Below are 23,175 nucleotides of genomic sequence, written 5' to 3' on the forward strand. Positions count from 1 at the left end.
ATGAAGCACGTCATGGAGACCGTACATCAAGCTGGTCTGTCACTGATGCACAAAGGGAGCCTGGAGGGAGGGGCCCTTGTCAGGCTGGCGGAGGGAGGGGCGGCGTGTCCTGGACGCACATTTACATATTGTCATTGATCAGCCTTTGGAGAGGGAATGAGAGGGAATGACAAGAGCAACACCAGGGCTGTCCATGGCGAGGCTCGGGGAGTGTTTATGCCGCCAGTGATTCATTCCCCATGGGGCGAGAAGCATTACTCACCACTTCCTTCTGTACCAGGAAGAGAAATGGAATCAACGGGCATGTCATCTCCTTGTTGGAAGATGACGGTTCCCTTATTATAAATCCCCAATAAATTGATGGAAGAGCTGTTCAAGCTTCATAGATGTGAATGTTTCCTGGGATCGGTGGGAAGTTATTCCTAGAGAGGACATACAGTTGAGGAGCCGGTCTTTGAATTTTGAGGTATTGTTTTTGTTTTTCCTCCAGTTATCATGATAGCGCTCAAAGCAGCTGAGTAGAGATAGCAAAAGTTTTCCATTTTCCTCATTCCTGTGCCCACCACTTCCCCATTTCTGTTGCATTTATAGCTTAAGAAAAGCCCAATTGTTCCTACTTTTTGAGGGAAATCTTCCTTTCGAAACTCATTTATAGGGGAGTTTGAAAAGTACAAAGCTCCTTGTGACTCTTGGGGGCGATATAACCCCCAGCTGGTAGCCTGGAAGCTGAACTACTGTTAGCTATTGTATTTTGAAGAGTTAAAGCATTTTATTCAAGATATCTTGGCATTTTTGCTTCTAGTAGGCTTTGTGAATCAGAATATTGAGCCACTTGACTGTCACTTTGGATAGAGATCATGCCTGCAAATGACTTATTTTGTGTCATCAGAGTTCTTCTCCGAGGTGGTCTCGAAAGGTCATTTGGGGACTGTCACTGGTATTTATATTAATGTTGATACCCTTTTTACTTGAGAGCTTTGACACATGTTACTGGGTCTTTTGTCTGGCACCAGGAGCATGTGGGCACTTAATAAATACCAGTCAATGCCTTTTACCGATATTGGAATGCTTGCCCGATGGCTCCACGGGGAGAAATGCGTTGATATCTTGTGGTTTATTCTGAAAAGGACACCAAGGGCTGATGACTCTGTTGCCTTTGTTGAACCCATGCTGGGTGTGATGGTTACCCAGACAGTACTGTTTCTGTCTGCCATTTGCTGGGGAGGTGGAACTACAGTTCCTGTTCTACCTGATTTATTGTGCTTATAATTTGCCCCAAGGGCCCCTGACTGGGGGGTGAGGGTGTTGTCTGTAAGCCTGCCAGCCTTCTGAATGGCCTTGAGCTCACATCCCAGCCTCCTCCCTGGATGTCCAACAAGTCAGAGAGGGCCATTCGACACTTCACCTAGCGTCTCCAAAGTGGGAAGAATTCTGGTGACTGCTGTCTTCTAGCCATTTCTGCCGAAATTGATTGATTCTACGTCATCTTCACACCCCACACCCCAGAGTTGTATATAGTCCTGCAGCTATATACAGTGTTGTGAACAGTGATGTTTTACAGAAGTTAAAGGTAACGAAGGAGGAGGAGAGCACGGTGAACGTGTTAAAACTGAGAATTAGACATCTCTTTTGTTTGTTTTTAGCTTGGTTTCCCTCACTAGGGGCACCCTTACTGGTGGTCTTGGTGACGTAGGTTCTGGGCTCCCACCATGCCGCTGCCCTCTTTCTCCTCTTTGCTTATTCAGTCAACAAATGCAGAATACTGTGCAACAGGCTTTAGACCGGATGCCTGGATGTGTGCGTGCTAAGGCACTTCAGTGGGGTCTGACCCTTTGTGGCCATATGGAATACAGAGCAGTAAGTGCGAAAAGACACCGGCCTTGACCTGAAGGGGCTTTTAGTTTACCACTGAGGGTTCGAGACGGGAGGAGAGGTTAGCTGCACAGGACACGAGTGAGTTCTAGCTGCGATATTCGGGCTAAAGGCAGGAGAACGGGTGCTGTGGGCATGAGTGCTCTCTCCCATTGCCTGCCTCTCCCCACTGTGAGCCTGTGGCGCTCCGAGTCCTTCTCTCCTCACTTTCCATCCTCCCTCCCCCCTCCCTGCCCTCACCTCTTTTTATTTGGATAGCTTCCTTCCAGACCTGTTCCAAGTCGAAGAGCTTCCCTTTCCTACACCAAGAACCTATCAAACTACTTCCGTAAAGGGCCGTCTCCCTTCATGAAAAAAATATGCCACTGCCTCTCCTATCCCAACCTATATGGGATATGGTTTTATTTTAAAGTGCAGTTATTTCCTTCCTGAAATGCTCTCTCAGTGTTTTGTTTTAAAATGCGAGATGCCCAGAATGAGGCTGTGAAAGTTGTTTAGACATTGGGAGAATATTAAGATATCTCATAATGAAACATTTTCTTCACCTCCTTTTATTGAGATATAATTGATGTATAACATACTAATTTTAGGTGTACACCATCATGATTTAATATATGTCTCTATTGTAAAATGATTACATATTAAGTTTAGTTAACACCCATGCCCAGTTATAATTTCTATGTATGGTGTGTGTGTATATATTAAAATCTGTGATTCTTTTATTTCAGTATTGCTCCTTTTCTGCCTCCCCTCCCTTCTCTCTCTCCTCTTTCTTTTCTATTCCCTGGAGGGTAAAACTGGACACTTTTCAGTTGCCCTTTTGTGTGTCAACACACATTTTACAGTACTTGTTATGTTCCAGGCCCTGTTCTGAGCAGCCATTCCAAACTGATACTCTTGCTTGGTTCCAGGAGAGAATCTTAGCTGGCTGCTGCTGGGACCTAGTTATTTAGCTCCCTGAACCCATAATGAGCAGCTCTGGGCTCAGAAGCTCTGACGTGTAGCTGCAGTTTCAGGACTCTGGTTTTGCTTCATCATCCTGTCTTATTTTAAAGGCTACTGTCTACTGAGAGTGATGGACTAAAAGTTTCTTTTAAAAATTAGTGTGTTGTTAATGTTACATATTTAAGAGTGGATAAATGCATTAGGATGGGTAGTGTCCAGATACGGCAAAGTCACAGAGCTAACTAGATGGTCTAAAGCTCGGGTATCCCTGGTCCATGTGTGTCAGCAGAGAGCTCGGTGGGCCGGCTCGTGTTGTGTGATGAGGATGGTGAAGGATATTGGGTTTGAGTCAGAAGATGTGGTGTGAGGCTGGGTTTCGCTTGCTAAGTCACTCTTCTCTCTCAGCTTTGATTTCTTCTCCTTCCCAATGGTGATGGGTACCAGGCTGCTATACAGATGAAATGGGAAGAAGCTTGAGGAATTCTTGGCATGGTGTCTGACTAATCATTGATGTAGAACAGATGTTTAAGTGGGAATTGCAACATTTTATTGAATTCAGAAGTGATTATTTAGAAACTGAAAAGGCATCATGATGGAAAGAAGCCCATCTGCTGGGTCTCAGGTCCTGGGTTGTCCATGATGGAGACGAAGTACTGGGCCCCACGCTCAGGGGGCTTCAGCGGCACAGGACCGACGAGGTACATCTCACAGCAAATCCTGGAATTAGAGTTGTGAGCAATCTTGAGGAAGAAGAGAGAGGTGCTATGGGAATATTTGCCAAGCAGGCTTCACATTTACCAGGAAACAAAGACCACAAGAACTTGCTTAAACTGAGACCCTCCCCCCCAAAATATGTGGGTGATGCTGTCAGCCAGACAAAGAGGAGGACGAGAGAATAACCGTGGAGACGGTGAGCCTGCTCTCACTTCTGCAGAGAATGTGATACTGACCGTGGTTGCGCGGAGCAGATAAACTCATCCTATAAGCAAGCTCAGTTTATGGCTCCCATAAAAGGGCTTCATCCATCCCCCGCCTCAAGGCAGTCCCTTTATAGAGGTGATCTTTCTTCCTGCTTTATATTACAACCAGAGTGGTTCCTTTTCCAAACTGCCTGGCAGCCAGAGGTGTTTTATGCATACTTGGGTTTCTGGAAACAAGCCGTGGTGCCACAGCCTGGATTTCTCCATCTCCACCGGCCTGTTACACTCATCCTCAGGCAGGCACTCCCTTGTCCTTAAAATGAGAAGCGCCTTCTGTGATGGTTGATTCTACATTTTCCTGAGAGTCTTACTTGATGAGGACAAGACCAGATTAAATGCTATATTAGATGGCATCCCCTTTATATTTTTAGCTCTCTTCGCAAAGGGGGTCTGTGTCACTGTTCGCCATGACATGCCCTGTAAAGAGAAGGGCATGTCAGAAGGCATGCCTGGATTAGGATGGGGGATATTAAATTGTTTCTATTCACTGGCCTTAGAAAAGAATCTCTGTTCCTCTAAAGGAAGCTTGGCCAGAATGGGATGGTTTCACTAGCTTTCTGCTTCTCACCTGCTTGTTACTCCACGCCGGGAAATCTTTATGGGTAGGCGAGTTCACATTTCTGCTTTCACTGGTCTAAAAGTGGCTCCGGTTTCATCTTGTCTAACCTCACTTCTTGCTACTTGCAGGCGTGCTAAGCATGAACTATACCAAGCCTTTTAGTTTCTTGAATCATCCTCATTCCCACTCACCTCTTGGATCTGCTCACGAAGCTCCTGTTCTTGAAATGTCCCTCTGCTGGAGCTCTGCCCACTACCTGCTATTCACCTGGACCTCTCCCTCCAGTCTCAGCTGACACACAGCCCCTGGGATCCTCTCTCAAAAGGGAAAATAAGGTCGGAGCCATTCTCTCGCACACATGCTCAGATAAGACTCTAATTCTCCCACCAGAGCACTCGTCACAACTGATTGTTAGCCTGATGACTTGTCAGGTTGACCCCCACTCTCCGCTGAGGTTGCGACAGGCCCCCATGTTTGCATCGGTATCTTCTGTGTCTAGCAAAATCCCTACCCCTTGCTGGTGTTCAATATATATATTTAAATGAATAAATAAATGAATGAAGTAATGAGAAAATAATGTGGGTAAGTTTTCATATGGGTTTGGTTTTGAATTCAAAATCATTAAAAGTCAATATTTTTCCTAGCCCCTTGATAGGTTTCTTTATTGTTATCCAAGACAGATTCCTCTTAAAAATGTTTCTTAAACAAGATAAAATACTAGCTTGGGTTTCGTATCATCTCCATTACTCAAGTCAGTCCTTGGGTAGTATCTTTCTTCCTGTTTTCTGTTACAACAGGCCTTGTTCAGAGTATCAATAGTACTACAGAAGCACTTTTCTAATCAACTCCTAGCACTGAACTCAGTGTCTGAAGCAGGAATGTTGAGAGTAGAATAAAATTGGTCCACTCCTGACTTGGTACTGGCCAAGTGGCTTACTATCTCTTGGTTCCTCATCTGTAAAATGGGGATATTCATAGTGCCTACTTACTTCTTAGGATTAGTGTGAACTGTAAACGCTTCTTCAGTGAAGTATAACTGCAAGGTGGCTGAAATGATCCTTAGAGCAGTGGCCTTTCTCAGCAATGTGTTGTACTGTAAATTAAAAGTCATGTTAAACGACTAGGATGTAATACCAGGCATGGAAGAGTACTCAGTAAATAATATTAATAGCTGCTGCGGTAATGCTCATTCATACTAGCTTATGAATATGGTCAGTGCTTGCCTCAGTCTGGAGCAAGCAGAACATTAATGCACGTTACAAACTTCTGAGAGTGAATGCCAGTGAACCCTCACCTCTGCCGTCTTGAGAAGTCCTTGTCAAATGATATTTCGGGAATCTCTCAGATCAGCCTCCCGATCACCACATCTCTCTTGCTCTTGGTGACCCCCATGACTAAACTCACCCTGTAACAGTGAACGTGGTGACAGGTGGCAAGCGACTGTGAAGGAAAACTCTTGGGTAGAGGTCGAAGATTAACACGTGCTTTACAGATTTCCCTAGAGGCACTCATCAGAGAGTTTCAGCCAACTGACATTATTCGTGATCAAGCGTGAAAAATTGGTGCTGAAGCCGCTTTGAAGTTAAGGTGAGCTTTTTATTTTCTTCCATGGACCTAAGATACTGACTACTTTAGGAAAGTTTTGAATGATGAGGCTAGCCTCTTTCACCCTCAAAGCAGTATTCACAGCCAATCAGATTGTTTTGGTTAATGAAATACTGTTGACATTTTTTTGGACATCACCTTCAGACTTAATAATAGGGATTTATGTTTAGTTTTCATGGATCTGGGCTCATATTAGCATTTGATTCTTCCGTCCAATATGCTTTTCTGCCTGGAAGTGGAAGACAGCATACCTAGAATGTCTTTTCTGCATCAGTAGGTGAGAGGATACCTAGAATTTCTGGGATTTGACCAGAATTGGATTAATAATAAATTTGGAGTTCACATAGCTTGATTATAATGATCACAGTGAAGGGCATTAACGGGAGAATAAACCTGCTTTCTATGCATGGATGTGTGGGCATTCATATATGAACAAGTACATATTCTGAGATACATGATACGTGTATGTGTGTACAGATACACATGTGTGCATACACAGGTAGAATTGCAGTTTGGTGCTTTAAAACAGTTGTCATTTGCCAAGATATATAAATGACATAGAACCACCCTTTCAACTTGTAAATTATGCTTAGGGCTGATAGTAATGTGAATGTGATCAGCCATTTTTACCTGTCCCATTCTCCCCCAATTGATGGATCAATCTGTCATGATATCCCCCCACGAGACATCCATAGCCTTGTAAATCATCCTATCACTACACTCTGTGCGTTATTTACAGTGGTGTGATTTTAAAATTGAATTATTGGCAGGACTTTCAGGTAATAGCTGAATAAGGAAGTCAGTAAATCCTTTTCCCCCAAAGCTGGAGGAAAGTGAGACAGCAACGGTTTCAGTATTCTGGAAATTAACCAGTGGCGTCCAGCAATTTAAGAAGCACTTATGCTTGGAAAACTTTTGAGATTTCAAGTAAGAATAATGGGGGAGTCTGTCATATGCTGGTTTGGGAGCTTCTCCCCTGCCCTGCTCAGTTGCTGCTGCCGCAGTGGACTGGGGTTTGCATGGTTTGGAGCAGTGAATGAATGACATAGTGACTTCTGGTGAAAGTGATGATTCTGGTGACCAGCAAGTGGGGGAGGGTCAGTAGCTTTACTAGCCTGGGTTTTCAGTCATGTTTAGAGTATGTTCTGAGGTTGTGTACACATGTATAGCTGAGACCAGAAATTAAAAGGAACCCATTCGTGTTGCAACATGGCTGATCCTCAAACACATTATGGTGAATGGAAGAAGTCAGATGTAAGTGACCACATGTTATGTGATTCCATTTATATGGAGCACCCAGAACAGGAGAAGGTAATAGAGACAGAAAGCCAGAACAGTGGTTGCCCTGGGCTAGGGAAGAAAGTAGGGATTAAGTCAAAATGGATCTGAGAGAACTTTTGGGGGTAATGGCTAAGTTTAATGGTATATAAATAATACCTTAATAAAACAGTTTTAAAAAACACTAAATCATTAAAATAGTTATCATTGGAAAATTTTATTAAGCCATTCAGAGAAACTCTTCCCGTGTGTGGATATGGTCTCATATGAGAAAAGTTGTTTCAAGTGCATATCTTTTCTAGTATATTACTTAATTCTATTTTGTACCTGTGCTTTATACAACCTAGAACTCTGCTGTGAAGCTGTTGTTTTCCCAACTGTTCACCTTGGGGGGATGTCATTGGCAAACTCTCTCGATGAATAAGAACCTTCTTTTAAGGACAGGCCTTGTTAAATGTCTACACGGATATTTTTATAATGCGACTTTGGGGAGACATTTTCAAAATGTACTCATTCATAGCCTTCCTTCATAATATATTGTTGCACGTAAAGACTTTTCCGTCTAATCTGCATGCTGCATCATGTGCCCTCATTCAGGGTTTGGCAGGCAGCAGCGTATACCTTTTGCTGCTGTGTGTTTCATAGGATGAACGCGTTTGTCCAATTAGTGTTCTCCCACATTGTTTTCAGTGTAGAGCAAAATCTCCTTGTGTTATTGTGTGCTGTCACACACCCAGCCCACTGCTCTTAAATAGCCACACACTGACTTTTCCTTAGTTTCATTTTCAAGTCTCTTAAGCAACTCGAGGTTCCCCTCTTCTCTTATTGCAAAAGGGTGGCTGACATGTCTTTCCTAAGTAGTCCCTTCAGTTCAGTTCAGTTAACTCAGTTGTGTCCAACTCTTTGCGACCCCATGAATCTCAGCACGCCAGGCCTCCCTGTCCATCACCATCTCCCAGAGTTCACTCAGACTCACGTCCATTGAGTCAGTGATGCCATCCAGCCATCTCATCCTCTGTTGTCCCCTTCTCCTCCTGCCCCCAATCCCTCCCAGCATCAGAGTCTAAAGTAGTCCCTTAGCATTTCCTAAATCTTGCTTTCTTGCACTTATCACACTTAGGGCAGGCACGGCTAATTACTCCCTCCCTCTCCCCACACTATATCCATTCTACCTTTCTGATTACCAGACTGTTCTTTAACAAAAGAATAGTTATTAAAATAGTAACAAAAGAACCCTGATTTTCTCAGAGTAACCATGCGCCCAGTTAAAAATTCTTACCTTCCCATACTCCCTTGCAGATGTGTGCGGTCATGTGACCCAGTAGTAGCCAATGAGATGGAAGGATAAGGTCTAGGGTAAAATTTCCAGGCAGTTATTTCCATTTAAAGGGGAAGTCAACTAGTTTGTACATTGTTTTGCCCTTGTCCTTTGCTCTGTCTCCTCCGTCCATTTAGAATTCACTTTTTAGCCTTGAGGAGCAACAGGCTTCTTGTGAGAACAGAAGGTAAAATGTTAAGAATGGTGGAGCAGGAAAATAGATGGGGTCTGAAACTACAGGTACCACTTTCTGTGTCTGGGACTTGCTGCTCTTGAATTTCTTTTCAGTCATATGAAAATGTATTCAGTTGAGTTCAGTTCAGTCATTCAGGTGTGTCTGACTCTCTGTGACCCCATGAATCGCAGCACACCAGGCTTCCCTATCCATCACCAACTCCCAGAGTTCACTCAGACTCACGTCCATCGAGTCAGTGATGCCATTCAGCCATCTCATCCTCTGTCGTCCCCTTCTCCTCCTGCCCCCAGTCCCTCCCAGCATCAGAGTCTTTTCCAATGAGTCAACTCTTCGCATGAGGTGGCCAAAGTACTGGAGTTTCAGCTTCAGCATCATTCCCTCCAAAGAAATTCCAGGGCTGATCTCCTTCAGAATGGACTGGTTGGATGTCCTTGCAGTCCAAGGGACTCTCAAGAGTCTTCTCCAACACCACAGTTCAAAAGCATCAATTCGGCACTCAGCTTTCTTCACAGTCCAACTGTCACATCCATTCATGACTACTGGAAAAACCATAGCCTTGACTAGATGGACCTTTGTTGGCAAAGTAATGCCTCTGCTTTTGAATATGCTATGTAGGTTGGTCATAACTTTCCTTCCAAGGAGTAAGCATCTTTTAATTTCATGGCTGCAATCACCATCTGCAGAAAATGTATTGGGCTAACTCAAATCTATGTCTGATTAAAGTATTGCAGGTAGTTGAATTCATTCCTAACTGATAGTATAATCTTTGAATGGACTCTTTACTGAAGTGGCTTTATGTCTAAGGAGTAACTTCAAAGAAGGCAGGAACCCTGTCTTGTTCACTTCTGTATTCCTTGTGACTTGGTAGTGATACTTGGCACAGAGTAGGTGTTCAGTAAAAGTTTGTTGCATAGATAATTGGTTGAATGAATGAGTCAAGGTGAAAATGTAAGGATATACCCATGATTTGTATTTACTCTCTTTGGGTATTTTTTCATATGGAGCTGGGTCTAGATGTTCAAAAAGACTATTTGGCATACTCCTTGGAGCAGAATTTCTCAGCCTCAATGCAGCATTTTGGGCTGGATAATTCTTTGTTTTGGAAAACTGTCCTGGACATTGTAGAATGTGTGACAGCATTTCTGGTCTCTGTCCAGTAGTTGCAGGACCACACCACCCCCTCAAGTTGTGACAAACAGTGTCTTTAGACATAGCCCAGCATGCTCAAAGAATGTTCAAGTTACTGCACAGTTGCACACATCTAACATGCTAATCACGATGATGTGATCACTCACCTAGAGCCAGACATTCAGGAATGTGAAGTCAAGTGGGCCTTAGAAAGCATCACTACGAAGAAAACTAGTGGAGGTGATGGAATTCCAGTGGAGCTATTTCAAATCCTGAAAGATGATGCTGTGAAAGTGCTGCACTCCATATGCCAGCAAATTTGGAAAACTCAGCAGTGGCCACAGGACTGGAAAAGGTCAGTTTTCATTCTAGTCCCAAAGAAAGACAATGCCAAAGAATGCTCAAACTACCGCACAATTGCACTCATCTCACACGCTAGTAAAGTGATGCTCAAAATTCTCCAAGCCAGGCTTCAGCAATACGTGAACCACAAACTTCCAGATGTTCAAGCTGGATTTAGAAAAGGCAGAGGAACCAGATGTCAAATTGCCACCATCGGCTGGATCATCGAAATAGCAAGGGAGTTCCAGAAAAACATCTATTTCTGCTTTCTTGACTATGCCAAAGCCTTAGACTGTGTGGATCACAATACACTGTGGAAAATTCTGAAAGAGATGGGAATACCAGAGCATCTGACCTGCCTCTTGAGAAACCTATATGCAGGTCAGGAAGCAACAGTTAGAACTGGACATGGAACAACAGACTGGTTCCAAATAGGAAAAGTAATATGTCAAGGCTGTATATTGTCACCCTGCTTATTTAACTTCTGTGCAGAGTACATCATGAGAAATGCTGGGCTGGAAGAAACACAAGATGGAATCAAGATTGCCAGGAGAAATATCAATAACCTCAGATATGCAGATGACACCACCCTTATGGCAGAAAGTGAAGAGGAACTAGAAAGCCTCTTGATGAAAGTGAAAGTAGAGAGTGAAAAAGTTGGCTTAAAGCTCAACATTCAGAAAACTAATATCATGGCATCTGGTCCCATTACTTCATGGGAAATAGATGGGGAAACAGTAGAGACAGTGTCAGACTTTATTTTTTTGGGCTCCAAAATCACTGCAGATGGTGACTGCAGCCATGACATTAAAAGACGCTTACTCCTTGGAAGGAAAGTTATGACCAACCTAGATAGCATATTCAAAAGCAGAGACATTACTTTGCCAACAAAGGTCCGTCTAATCAAGGCTATGGTTTTTCCAGTAGTCATGAATATATGTGACAGTTGGACTGTGAAGAAAGCTGAGTGCCGAAGAATTGATGCTTTTGAACTGTGGTATTGGAGAAGACTCTTGAGAGTCCCTTGGACTGCAAGGACATCCAACCAGTCCATTCTGAAGGAGATCAGCCCTGGGATTTCTTTGGAAGGAATGATGCTAAATCTGAAGCTCCAGTACTTTGGCCACCTCATGCGAAGAGTTGACTCGTTGGGAAAGACTCTGATGCTGGGAGGGATTGAGGGCAGGAGAAGGGGACGACCCAGGATGAGATGGCTGGATGGCATCACTGACTCAATGGACGTGAGTCTGAGTGAACTCCGGGAGTTGGTGATGGACAAGGAGGCCTGGTGTGCTGCGATTCATGGGGTCACAAAGAGTCGGACACGACTGAGCGACTGAACTGAACTGAACTGAACATGCTAGCAAAGTAATGCTCAAAATCCTCCAAGCCAGGCTTCAACAGTATGTGAACTATGGACTTCCAGATGTTCAAACTGGATTTAGAAAAGGCAGAAGAACCAGAGATCAAATTGCCAACATCTGCTGGATCATAGAAAAATCAAGAGAATACCAGAAAAACATCTATTTCTGCTTTGTTTATTACACTGAAGCCTTTGACTGTGTAGTTGACAACAAACTATGGAAAATTCTTCAAGAGATGGGAATACCACACCACCTCACCTAGCTCCTGAGAGATCTGTATGCAAGTCAAGAAGCAACAGTTAGAACCGGACATGGAACAACAGACTGGTTCCAAACTGGGAAAGGAGTATGTCAAGGTTGTCTATTGTCACCCTGCTTGTTTAACTTATATGCAGAGTACATCATGAAAAATGCCAGGCTGGATGAAGCACAAGCTGGAATCAAGATTGCTGGGAGAAATATCAATAACCTCAGATAAGCAGATGACACCACCCTTATGGCAGAAAGTGAAGAACTTAAGAGCCTCTTGATGAAAGTGAAAGAGGAGAGTGAAAAAGCTGGCTTAAAACTCAGCATTCAGAAAGCAACCATCATGGTATCCAGTCCCATCACTTGATGGCAAATAGATGGGGAAACAATGGAAACAGTGACAGACTATTTTTTTGGGCTCCGAAATCAGTGCTTTGTTGATTGCAGCCATGAAATTAAAAGACACTTGCTTCTTGGAAGAAAATCTTTGACCAACCTAAACAGCATATTAAAAAGTAGACATTACTTTGCCAACAAAGTTTCGTCTAGTCAATGCTATGGTTTTTCCAGTAGTCATGTATGGATATGAGAGTTGGACTGTAAAGAAAGCTGAGTGTGGAAGAATTGATGCCTTTGAACTGTGGTGTTGGAGAAGACTCTTGAGAGTCCCTTGGACTGCAAGGAGATCAATCCATCCTAAAGAAAATCAGTCTTGAGTATTCATTGGAAGGACTGATGCTGAAGCTGAAATTCCAGTACTTTGGCCACTTGATGTGAAGAACTGATCCATTGGAAAAGACCCTGATGCTGGGAAAGATTGAAGGCAGGAGGAGAAGGGGACGACAGAGGATGAGATGGTTGGATGGCATCACCGACTTGATGGACAAGAGTCTGAGCAAGCTCCAGGAGTGGGTGATGGACAGGGAAGCCTGGCATGCTGCAGACCATGAGATTGCAAAGTTGGACATGACTAAACAACTGAACTAAACTAAGAGAACTTGCTGGTAACGGAGAAGGGATTCTAAAGTTGAGCTCTTTGAACTACTGAGTAGTATGTGTGTGAAACCTCTAAAAATTATGCAGAATCTCTTATGTGTGTGCATGCATTATTTTGGGTAGAAGATCTGCATTTCTTACATATCCTCAAGAGGGCCAGTGGTTCCAGCAGAGTTCAGAACCGTTTGTCTAGGATGGTCAAGCTGTTAAACTTTTCACCATGTTCTTTTAACCGCCTATCCACTGTTGAACTTAATAGATTGAGAGGCTGATTAAGACCACTGCTTAATGACTAGGGAAATTCTAATCAAATGTTAAAGTCTAATAAACTGGAATTGCTTTGAGGCCCACAAAACAAGCCATTTGAAATATTTTGGAGAGCCACTATAAATATGGAAATTGCGGACAATATTCTTGTGCCTTGTAACATAATGGTCACTCCACTTAAAGGAGAATCAAATTGCAGTTCTGAAACTGTAAATGCAGCAGTAATTGGAGGAAAAGTAAGAAGAGAAACTCTCATAAACAAATTACTTAAAAATGGTCTCAGGTGAATATATACTGGCAGGAAAATTTAAATTATAAAAAAGAAATAAGATGGATGTAAGCATGACTGAACTGAATTTAATGGTTGATGTTCTCACTTGCTTAATCACATAATGCTGCTACTTGGGGACTCTATTACTGAAGCAAATCATTTGTTGCTTCCAAAGGGAGCCATAATAATGCAAAATGTGCCATGAAATACCCAATTAAATTATTTTAACACGTTGGAGATTGTGGGCTGGTGTACGTGTCCTAGTCTTTCCCCTGCCTGACAGTCTGGAGGGTGTGATCTGTATTTAATATTACCTGGTTTGTATTTCTTCACTCTGTCATGTGTGTGTGTGTGTGTGTGTGTGTGAGAGAGAGATATTATCTGGTTTGTATATCTTTGCTCTGTAGTGTGTGTGTGTATGTGTGTGTTTACAAATGGCTCCACTGCTCTGCTCTAGCTCTGAAAATATTTGGGCACAGCACAGGCAGGAATATAAGAAACAGAAATAATCTGTAAATAAGACAGTCTCCTCCCAGAGCACTCCAGGGGGAAGCTGGGAATGTGGCATAACAGGAACTTGGAAATAAGGTTTCCTAAACTTTATACCGTGGCAGAAGCTTATTGCAGTGAATGTTCTAGGGGTATGTTCCTTGCTAACTGATAAAATAGAGTAGTCTTCTGGAAACAATGGCTTCATTTGCTTGCACTGTTTTGGGGGTGAGGAAGCGGAGAAATTGTACACAACTCCCCTTTCCACCTGTAAAGTATGCTTATCAATGTGTCTTTTTATCATCCAAGTTATTCTTGACTATAAGTATGTAGATGAACCATGTATAGTTTAATAATATTGATATATTCTGTGTATAAATATTACATGCATTCATTAGCAGAAAAGATATAAAAGAAAATGAGAATTTCCATATTACCACCAAATGACAGCTGCTCAGTATATTTCCTTTTCATGTGTACTGAAATCTAAAAAAGTTTCTTTTCTTTTTAAAAGAAATAGTCTCATTAATACACAATCCTGAGGAAATAGCCTATAATACTTTAGCCCAGAAATAGTAGTTGTTCATTTTTGTTTTGTTTTGTGTTTTTGGCAGCTCTCCACGACTTGCCAGATCGCAGTTCTCTGACCCGTGATTGAACCTGGGCCCATGGCAGTGAAAGAGAGGCGTCTTAACCGCTAGACCACCAGGGAATTCCCCAGTTTTCCATTTTTTTAATGTTAATGTTCCCCCTTTCCCCCCAGAGATTCTTGCAGCCACAGACATTTGTAGATGGGATGTTACCTGTCCGTGGGTACCCATTCTATCATGAGAATCTTTCCGAGTCAATAGAGTATCTTACCGTGTCAAGCTCCAGAAAGAGATGTTCTAGTAAAAAGGAGGAGAGGGGATCTACAAAATGGTTTGGAAAAGACAGTAATAATACACGGAACCCACCATCCTGATACCGCTTATGCTAACATGGATGGAAATTTAAAAACACATGTATGTCCATTTATTTAATTTTACGTGATATTCTAGAAAGCCAGCTTTCATCTACAAAGTACTTTTGTGCAAACTATGGAAGGTATTTCTTTCCTGATGGATACAGGTACAGTTCTCTCATCAGGGGCAGGGAGGACTCAGAGTGCTCAAACAGAGGGAGCAACCCTTGATTCTTTCACTCAGCAATATGTGGAAGACACACATGATCACATGTAGAGGTACCACCCTTCCTATGTCAACAGCCCCTCTGTAAGAGAACCCTTAGTACAGTGCCCACTCCATTCCAGAGCTGTTCTGAGAATTTTACAAATATCACCCTAATTAACCCTTGAACAACGTTGTAGTAGGTGCTATTGGGTTCCCCATTTCACTGAGGACAACACTGAGACACAGAGAATTAAATCACTTGTCCTAAGTCAAGTGATTTATCTAATCATTTCCTTAGGATCATTTTCCAGTTAGTGTTTGTTTAGCATACTGTTTCAGTGGACGTGAACTTGGTCAAACTCTGGGAGATGGTGAAGGGACAGGGAAGGCTGGCATGCTGCAGTTCATGAGGTCGTGAAGAGTCAGACATCACTTGGTGACTGAACACCAACATACTATTAAATGCATGAACTGCCTGACACTGTTATAAACAGTTTACCAGTATTAACTCACTTGATTTTCCTACTAACCCTGAGAGCCAGCATTTATCGTAAACTTCATATTATAGATGAAACAAAGAGCGATTAACTGAAGTAAGTGCCAGAACTGGGATCCCCACCCAGGCAGTCTGGCTCCAGGTCTTGTTCCTTGACCATTAAGTTATGTAGCCTCTTCCTTTCTTTAGGAAGCAGGAAGTATCTTGGGCCTTAAATTGGTTATACAACCACCACGTTGTGTTTAATAGAGAGTATCCCAGGGGGTAATTTCCATATTAGGGAATTTTGTTCTAGCTATCTTTTTAAATGCACATCAAAATAGAATTTATATCATGCCTTATATATAAATTCATTCATAGTATTTTATTAAAAGTAACTTAGAAGACAAAAAAATATAAAGAAAATATTAAATTTGTCAATGCATGCAGACAAATCATGCAGAGAAAACACTGATGTCCGGTAGCCTGTGCAGTATTTTCTTAATAGAAGTACAACTGTATACACATCAAAAATAAAATTGCTATCCTTCTTGCAGTGAAAATGATTTCTTTTTATTGCTTGTATCACAGTGAATTGTACAAATTCAGTATAATATATTTAACAACTCTTTTATTGAAACAGATGACATTGAATTTTGGATTTTTGCAGGAAAAAATATCACATTAATGAACATCTTCACGCATTGTTCTTGATATTATTTTATAGTCCCTCAAGATGGGTTCTTGGGAGAGGAATAATTAGGTCAAGGACTATTAATAGTTGAGGATTTTATAGATACACGTTTAGCTAACTTGTAAGAGACATTTTTTCTAAGTTACTATAAACTGTTTATAAGAACCATTTTACTCTTTGAATAATATGCGGTTATATATCTAGGCCATCCCTTGACTATTTCACTCCAGTGTGATCGCTTTATTTAGAATGGTGTTATTCAAGCATTTCAAATACTCTTTTGATAAACATTAATATCTCACAACTTCTTTAATGTAAATTTTAGGTAGTATTCAAATCATTGACAATTTTAGAAATAAAAAATTCGTTTTGATTTTGAAAAGTTATTTCCCTTCAGTCTGAAAAATCTTCTTATGTCATTTCTTGGAGTGTAGATCTGATAGTGACAAATTCTTTTAGTTTTCTTTCATCTGAAAATGTTTTTTACTTTGCTTTCCTTCTGAAAGACATTTTAGTTGGGTATAGAATTTCTTTTTGACATTGTATTTTTCTTTAGAACTGTAGATGTTATTTCACTATCTTATGGTCTCCATATTTCCTGATGAGAAATCTGTGATGATTAAAATTGTTACTTTCATGTGTTTAATATGTCTTTTTTCTCTGGCTGCTTTGGAGATTTTCTGTTTATTTTCTGCTGTCAGCCATTTGGCTCTGATTTGTTCAGGGATGGTTTTCTTTGTCTTTATTCTGATTGAGGTTTGGTGAGTTTTATAAATTTATAAATGTGTGATTTTACCAAATTGGAGAAATTTTGGATTTTATATATTCAAATATTTTTCTGTTACTCTTTCTTCCTTGTAGGACAACAGCTATATAAAAGCTGGTGGTGCTATAGTCACTGAGCCATGTCTGACTCGCGCGACCCTGTGGACTGTAGCCTGTCAGGCTCCTCTGCCCATGGGAGTCTCCAGGCATGAATACTGGAGTGGGTTGCCATTTCCTTCTCCAGGGGATCTTCCCAACCCAGAGACTGAACCTGGGTCTCCTCCATTGCAGGCAGATTCTTTACCAACTGAGCTATGACGGAAGCTAGTTCATATGATAGTATCCCTCTCTGTTTGCCTTAGATTTGGTAATTTCTTATGCTGTAGCTTAAATGTTAACTAACTTTTCTCTTGTCGTTTCCTTTCTTCTGTTAAACGTAGTCAACTAGTCACTGACTTAAATTTCAGATATTTTAATATTCAATTTGAGTATTTCCATTGGGGTCTTTTTTCATAGTTTCTAGTTCTCTTCTTCTTCATCATGAGGAAATTTAAAATTTATTAAGTATTAGTTAGAACAGCTGTTTCAAATGTCAGCATGGGTTCATTTCCGGATTAATTTCTATTTTCTGTACTTGTGCAACTAAGTCACGGGTTTCGGTTCTTTGAATATTAAGTAATTTTGAATTACTTATTATTATACTGTAGAAACTCTGGATCCCATGATATTCCTCTGAAGACTATTGATGGTTTTATCAGGTGTTTAACTTGGTTGAACTCAAATAGTTCACTCCAACTTTTGAGTAGCAGCTCAAATCTCTGTTCACTTCTTTTATCTTTAGCTGAACTCCTTTGAAATCTGTCCAGTTAATATGTCAGCCAGACACTTGGGCAGAGATCACATGTAGGAATTAGAGTTTGTTCACTCTTGCTTTCTCATCTCTCTCCTTACCTTCTAGTGGCATTGCTTGACTCAAACTCTATCCTCTTATTCCTCAGGTCAGAAAAACTGCGATATTTCTTTCAGAGTTTTAGCCACTTCAAGACCTACAGCTGTAGAGACAGGTAACTCATTTTATGCCTTTTTTCCAAATTTTGACTACTCTCTAAAATGTTTTCTGTTGTTCGTGCTTTAATACCTTCAGGTCTTCATTTGTGTGTCTGTTTTGTCCAGAGTTTACAGCTTTTGTGTGTAGGAACTCTGGGTTCTATAGGAACCTCCTTGGCTGAACCAGAAGCTGGGCTTCTGGGTGTTCTAAAGATATAATAATTGGTTTCAACAGTTAAACATCAAAGGTGTTTATACCCAACACCAACTTAAATAGCACTTTTTTTTTTAAGTAGCACTTTTTGAATAGCATTTATGACATTTGTTATTAAGCAGTCATTTGCACACTTATTTGTCTAACATGTCTTTTCCATGAGAGCACAGGAAACCCTTTGATCCCAGCACATAGGCCTGGTAACATAGTTATAGCTCCTTAAATATTTGTTGAATAAACAAATACAGCTGGGAGATGTTGAGAGTCTAAACCAGGGCACAGGAACTGAGGGTAGAGGATGTAGGGTATATTTAAGAGAAACCTCAGAGAGAGCTTTCAGAGAATTTGCTATGGGCTAGATGGATGGAGGGAGTTGTGAAAAATGGAGGAGTTGAGATAAGACCTCAAGGCCTTTACCTGGGGCACCTTAGATTGAGACTGGACTTTTGAGCATTGAGAAAAATGATTCTTTGGTCTTTGCATGTTGATGCATTCCTGCATGCTAAGTCATTTTAGTCATGTCTGACTCTTTGTGATCCTGTGGACTGTAGCCCTCCAGGTTCCTTTGTCCATGGGATTCTCCAGGCAAGAATACTGGAGTGGGTTGCCATGCTCTCCTCCAAGAGATCTTCCCAACCCAGAGATCAAACCCGTGTCTCTTACGTCTCCTGCATTGGCAGGCGGGTTCTTTACCACTAGTGCTATCTGGAAAGCCCCTTGCATGTTGATGGTCCTTCCTGATTTTTGATTGGCGTTTATCCTGCCCTTGGCCCATCCTTGACTGGAACTGAGATTAAAGGAGGAGCAGTAGCCAGATTTTTGATTCTTCAGAAAGAAAAGAGCCAGTCTGCAACCCAGGTCATCTGTTAAGGAAGGGTGTTTCTCTATGATAAGAAGCCAAAGGTTGAAATATAATCCTCCAAACCCCTGCCTGCCCAGGACCCCATTAAATTGTTCCTATTAGTGTGATTGCTCCAAGATACCCAAAGAGCAGGGGAAATATTAGAAAGCCTGCGAATGAGGGGAGAGAGATTACAAGCTGCAGCGCAGTCATGATTTAGGAGCCTCACTATGTTCGTAAGTGGAAATGTCTGACAGCCTCGGAATCTGAAATCTTTCTTCTCCCTGGTAGAATACGAGCTAGCTTGTGCAGTAAAATGAAAACTGGTGGTGAGTGCTGCAGTCAGGTTCACGTTCACTTAGTGGCGGGGTTCTGGATAAGAGCAAAAGGACGTGTAGCAGTGGTGCCCTAGGCTGCCTGTCACCCGATGCCAGGGCAACTTGCACCACCCAAAGGTTTCTCATTAGCACCTCTGATTTCTTCTGGAGCCACAGGCTTTCAGCTCATCCTTCAGCGGAGGGTGGCTGTTCTTGCCAGCCTCAGTCAAGGCATTTAGCACCAGGAATGCCTCTCCTGATGGACTCCCTGCTGCAATGAAAGAAAACGGGTTTCCAAGGGGAGGAACTTGGTGGGGGCACTGTGCCTTTCAGTGGGGTTTCTCATGCTATTTCTGTTTTAAGGCGAGTCTCACCAGGATGTCTGGTTCTTTGCCACCCCCACAGGCTGTGCACTGGGGCACTGGTTACCTTGCTGTCGTTAGGGGGAGTTTATGCTCTTCTTGTCTTGTAGTTAGGAGTGGAGATGAGGAAATGCTGAAGGAAGAAGCCAGCCTAGCAGTTGGCAGGGACTTGCAAAAACACAGCCATGAGTGCGTTCATGGTATTTGCACAAGAGAACACTGTTGCTACCCACACGTCAAGGACCCTCATCTTAGGGCTCTCTGCCACACAAACCCCAACAGTTAACTCTGGTAGACTCCAGGGACTGTCCTGTGAGTGCTCAAAGCCCATTTCCTCTGTTTCTTCCTGCCCCAGCCTCCTCACTGCATTCCAGGCCCTGACACGGCAGTGTATCCGCGGCGCCATGTGGTCCAGGCCAACAGGTGCTACTGCCATTTGAACTTCTCTTCTGCTGCTTCCCTTGGACATGGCTGTCCCATTGCTCCGTGTCTTAGGGCCAGAGGATCCCAAGTTCGGGATGGAAGTCCCAGCCTCCAGTTCCCTCCATACAGTGGCCTGTGGCCAGAGCTTCATGATACTCCGGAAGACAGCCCTGCACTTCTTCTCTGCTGTCCGTGTGTCTGCAGTTGTGGTTCACACCTTTAGCTGCATAGTGCAGAGTCTCACGTGCAGCCCTTTACTTGAACTCTCTTTACATCCCCACCCGGATCTTTGAGATTAGGCTCCCGTGGGGTGGGCCCTGGCGTTGTGTCTTTATAAGGTCCCTAAGTGATTGTCTGTGATGCTGCGAAAGATTGAAGGCAGAAGGAGAAGGGGGCAACAGAGGACAAGATGGTTGGATGGCATCACTGACTCGATGAACATGAGTTTGAGCAAGCTCTGGGAGATGGTGAAAGAGAGGGAAGCCTCGTGTGCTGCAGTCTATGGGGTCGCAAAGAGTCGGGCACGACTGAGTGGCTGAACATCAAGAAGTGATGCTGATACATTGCCAGGGCCGAGAGCCCCCGCTCTGCAGGAAGCAGGGAAGAACTGGACCTTTGGGTGGGCTGGGCTGAGGGCAGCTGTCTGAACCCTCATCTCCCCATTGCCAGCCTCGGGTGCCTGGAGGCTTCTGCCCTTTTGCTCAAACAGATGTCTGTTCTTGGGTGGCACTAGCCATGGCCCAGTGGTTTGACTGGAAGTCAGACTTTGGATTCAAGTTCACTTTAAAACATTTTAATGTATTGATTGTAATTTCAAATACTATGTTAGCGTAACTCAGGAAAACCTAATCAGAAGCCATGGGCTCAGTGTCATATGGATTGGCAAAAATGTGGAGCGAGAGGCTTAAAGTAGCCACCACATCCATTTCTAGCTGTGTGATCTTCAGCAAATGACTCAAACTATCTGGTCTCAGTTTCCCTACCTGTAAAATGGGAATAGAGTCTACGTGGTACAGTTGTTGTTATGTACATATTAGGTGCGTGTGGGGAAGCAGTTTGTAAGGCATTGTAGAAAAGCAACACCTTGGTATGTGACTATTATCCCACTGTCTTTCTGGCACTGGTGGCAAGAATGAATGTTCAGAGGGGATTCGTGAGCGCTATTGAAAAAGTCATTCCACACTCACATTCTGGGGGTGAAAAAATGCCTTATTTTTGTGAATGAGGGGCAGTTGATACTGTGATGTAATTCTGTGATTCTCTGTAAGAGTGTCATTCCTGTGGCAAAAATATCAGTTTTTTCCCCCAGTACTGAGAATTCTGACCCTGGAATATTTTCACATTTTTCAAATGATATCCTCTAGACCAGAGGTTCTTAAACACTAGGCGAACCAGAATCACCTGGAAGCCTTGCTGAAACAGGTTTCCAGGCCCTGCCCCCCGAGCCCCCAGAGTTTCTGATTCAGTAGTTCTGGGGTGGGGCCCAAGAACTTGCATTTCTGACAAGCTCCCAGTGGCGCCAGCGCTTCTGGTTCAGGGAGCTCATGTGGGGAGCCCCCTGTGCAGACTGTGTCTCAGCTTTCCCTCCAGGACAGTGGTTCTTGTCTTGAACTGGGCATTAGAGTTACCTGGGGAGCTTTTAAACATCCTGGTCTCTGGGCCTCACCCCACAGCACCTGAAGTAGTCTCTGTGGGTATCACGATTTAAAAAACACTCTGTGGGTCATTCTCAGGTGAAGCTGGAGGTGGGAAATCCCATTTCCCTGCTTCCCATCTTATGCCCGAGAACACAGCTCTACTCGGCAGCAAAGCCTGTTTTAAAAGTCCAGAACAGTTTATCTCATGGCATTTCTCTGCTTAAAAACCCCTCATTTACTTTCTGATGTGCTTAGGAGACAGTCCGAGCTCTGTGGCACACCTCCAAAGTCCTGCCAGACAGCTGCCTCTGGACCTGCGCCCGCACCCTGCCATCTGCATGTCTTATCCACCTCCCAGGACCTGGACTTCCTTTCTCTCCTCTGACAGACCTCCAGGGCCTTGCTCTTGTGTTGTGGCTGGAATGCTAGACCTCATCTCTCAACACTGCTATCTTCCTATGCCCCTCCGGCCTCAGCTCCAGGGATCCATCCTCACAGAAGCCTGCCCTGGCCATCCTGTTAATGGCTACTGGTTTTGCCACTAGTAAAATAAGTCCTTTTCCCATCCCCGAGTCCATGTGCTCATATTTGCCTGATCAGAGTTTAGTATCTTGTTAATTTATGCGATTGCTTGTGTATCGTCTGTCTCTAGAAATCATTTTCATGAGGGCAGGGACCTTATCCTTTTTATTTACTGCTGTTCTATTTGCTTGCCAGGTAGAAGGACCCTAAATATACTTCTCAAATGACTGACTGACTGAATGAATGAACCCTCCAAATTATGAGCTATAGGAACCTACCCTGTTCTCTGCTGTTACTGGAGTTACGTCAACTCCTGACACACGTGACAGTGGACACTCCATTCCACTGAGCTGCAGTTGGCCAGCACGGGGGGCCGCGCGCCTGTCAGGTTATCTTTTGAGCTGGCTTGACTGCACGCTGACTGCCTATCACCGCCTGGGTCAGACAGTGTGGGCAGAGGTCAGGGCAGCACATTTGTATTTGGCAGGGAGATTTGACAGGGACATGGAGGGGCCCTGGAATCCTTTACGACGTGGTTCCCTTACAGAGGGGTGGAGTCGTGCAAGTGTCAGTAATCGATAATTGCCTATTTTATATGGATGGTTTATAGGCTAATCTCAATTAATTGTTTCTGAAAGAGCAGTAAAATTGGGCTGGGAGGCCATCCACTGTGATGGCCTGTGAGGGGCGGTGGCACAGACAGGCTATTAGCATCGTGGAGGTCACAGCAGGCTCAAAGTGAAGGGCATCACGCCTCCAGAACGAGAGTCCAAGGCTGGACTGAAATCTTCCCAGGAGTTTAAATGGCACCTAAGATGTTCAGTTTTCTGCAGAAGAAAGGGCTGAGAGGACAGTCTGTGCTGTGGAG

The sequence above is a fragment of the Budorcas taxicolor genome, chromosome 1 (assembly GCF_023091745.1).
Source record: "Budorcas taxicolor isolate Tak-1 chromosome 1, Takin1.1, whole genome shotgun sequence".
Lineage (NCBI taxonomy): Eukaryota > Metazoa > Chordata > Mammalia > Artiodactyla > Bovidae > Budorcas > Budorcas taxicolor.